Source organism: Bos indicus, chromosome 3 (assembly GCF_029378745.1).
Source record: "Bos indicus isolate NIAB-ARS_2022 breed Sahiwal x Tharparkar chromosome 3, NIAB-ARS_B.indTharparkar_mat_pri_1.0, whole genome shotgun sequence".
NCBI lineage: Eukaryota > Metazoa > Chordata > Mammalia > Artiodactyla > Bovidae > Bos > Bos indicus.
The window spans coordinates 85,675,705-85,678,719 of NC_091762.1; the positions used below are offsets into that span (position 1 = coordinate 85,675,705).

Sequence of the window (3,015 nt, forward strand, 5' to 3'; positions counted from 1 at the left end):
TAAAATATTCAGTTTCCCCAAAAAAGTGTAAAACATGCAAAGAAATGGGAAAATGTGGCCCATGTATAAGGGGAAAAATGCAGTCAATGGAAATTATCTCTGGAAAAGTCCAGACATTGGACTTAAAGATTTTTAAATCAGGTACTTTAAATATATTCAAGGAATCAAAGAAAATCATGTCTAATGCATAAAGGATAAGGTGTGAGAATCATATGTAACCAGATAGACTATTATTAAAGAGATAGAAATTATTTTTTAAAAAGAATCAAATAGAAATATTGAAACTGAAAGGCTGTTGTTGAATCACGTGAAGACATCGGGATTCTTGGCCCCCGGAGGAGAAGAATTCAATCCGGGGCCAGAGACGAGGCTTGATTGCTGAGAGCTTTTGTGTAATAAAGTTTTATTAAAGTATAAAGGAGATAGAGAAAGCTTCCGACATAGGCATCAGAAGGGGGAAGAAAGAGTACCCACTTGCTAATGTTAGTAATGAAGTTATATACTCTCCAATGAATCCAAAGAATGTCTGGAGGTTGTAAAGACCTCACCAGACCGACTCCCATAATTTACATTTTAAGATAACAGAATTAGCCAGAAGGTTTAATCCAGAGACTGTCCTCAGGCAGGATACATTATTGTTATATAATCCTAAGGAATGTAGAGAAGGAAAAAAGTTTGTCCTTTCTTCCTCCTTGAGAATTCCAGACCCCTCTCTCCTTGGGGATCCCTAGACTCCCTATCAACCTGCCTAGGAAATGACTCTCTCAAAACTGGCTTTTCCTGTGGGAGCCACTTGGTTGAGAGGAGCCTGGCCTTCTCCTCTCCCTGCAATGGCCTGTTCTTGTCCACTGATATCAGTGTACTCCGAAAGGGGGAGTCATCTGGCAAAAATGTCACTTTGCCTGCTGTGTTCAAGGCTCGCATTCAACTAGATACTGTTAAATTTGTTCACACCAACTTGCACAAAAACAACAGACAGCCCTACACTGTCAGTGAATTAGCAGATCATCAAACCAGTGCTGAGTCTTGGGGCACCGGCAGAGCTGTGGCTCGAATTCCCAGGGTTCGAGGTGGCGGGACTCACCATTCTGGCCAGGGTGGTTTTGGAAATATGTGTGTGGGGGCCGCATGTTTGCACCAGCCGAGACCTGGCGATGTTGGCATCGCAGAGTGAATACAACGCAGAAGCGATATGCCATCTGCTCTGCACTGACTGCCTCAGCCTTACCAGCGCTGGTCATGTCTAAAGGTCATCGTATAGAGTTCATCCTGAACTCCCTTTGGTGGTTGAAGATAAAGTTGAAGGCTACAATAAGACCAAGGAGGCTGTTTTGCTTCTGAAGAAACTTAAGGCCTAGAATGATATCAAAAAAGTCTATGCCTGTCAGTGAATGAGAGCTGGCAAAGGGAAAATGAAAAACTATTGCTGTATCCAGTGCAGAAGACCCTGCATCATCTATAATGAGGACAATGGTTATCATCAAGGCCTTCAGAAACATCCCTGAAAGTACTCTGCTTAATGCAAGCAAGCTGAACATTTTGAAACTTGCTCCTAGTGGTCATGTGGGACGTTTGTGCATATGGACTGAAAGTGCTTTCCGAAATTTAGATGAGCTGTATGGCAGTTGGTGTAAAGCAGCCTCCCTCAAGAGTAACTACAACCTTCCCATGCACAAGATGCTCAGTACAGACCTTAGCAGAATCTTGAAAAGCCCAGAAATCCAAAGAGCACTCCGAGCACCACTCAAGAAGACTCATCGCAGAGTCCTGAAGAAGAAGCCACTGAAAAACCTGAGAATCACGTTGAAGCTTAACCCATACCCTAAGACCATGTGCCGAAACACCATTCTTCAACAGGCCAAGAACCACAAAATCCTCATGGATAAGGCAGCAGCAGCACTAGAAGCCAAATCAGATGAGAAGGGGATTCAGGGCAAGAAGCCTGTGGCGGGAAACAAAAAAAAGAAAGCTGTTGGTGATAAGAAGCTGAAGAAGCCTGTGGTGGGAAAAAAGGCTGCAGGGACCAAGAAACCAGCAGCTTAAAAGAAGCCCACAGCAAAGAAACCCACCTCAGAGGAAAAGAAGGTTGCTGCATAAACTTAAATTTGTTTATTCCATAAAAGCCAAATCATTTTGGACAGCTAATTTTGAATGAAGACCTGAACAAAGAGTCAATATGAAATATGAGAAAAAAAAAAGAAAGAAATATTGGAATTGAAAAGTTATTAATTAAAATTAAAAATTAATTAGAGAAATACAAATCAAAAATATAATGAGGCACCACCTCACAATATCATCAAGCATTCTACAAATAGCAAGTGCTGGAGAGGATGTGGAGGAAAGGGAACCCTCCCACACTACTGGGGGGAATGTAAATTGGTGAAGCCACTATGGAGAACAGTATGAAGGTTCCTTTAAAAAACTAAATATAGAGTTGTCATATGACTCTGCAATCCTACTCTGGGGTATATATCCAGAGAAAACTCTATTTGAAAGGATACAGGCACTCCAGTGTTCCTAGCAGCACTGTTTACAAGACATGCAAGCAACCTAAAGGTCCATTGACAGATGAATGGAAAAGGAAGACACGGTATACACACACAATGGAATACAACTCAGCCATAAAAAGGAAATTAAATAAAGCCATTCGCAGCAATATGGATGGACTTAGAGATTATCATGCAAAGTGAAGTAAGTCAGAAAGAGAGAGACAAATTCCATAAGGTATCACTTACATGTGGAAACTAAAATATGACGTAAATGAACTCATTTATGAAATAGAAACAGACTCAAAGACCTAGAGAAAAAAAAGACTTATGGTCATCAAAGGGTGGGGGATAGATAAATTAGGAGTTTCGGATTAGCAGATACAAACTACCATATATAAAAAAGATAAACAACAAGTTCCTACTGTATAGCATAAGGGACTATATTTGGTATCCTATAATAAACCATAATTGAAAAGAATATGAATATATGTATAAATGAATCACTTTGCTTTTCATAAGAAATGAA

General features: G+C 40.4%; 1 pseudogene; it reads left to right on the forward strand.

The window, feature by feature from the left end:
- The first annotated feature begins 830 nt into the window (after window positions 1–830).
- Window positions 831–2,097, forward strand: LOC109556858 (large ribosomal subunit protein uL4 pseudogene; annotated as a pseudogene).
- The last annotated feature ends 918 nt before the right edge of the window (window positions 2,098–3,015 follow it).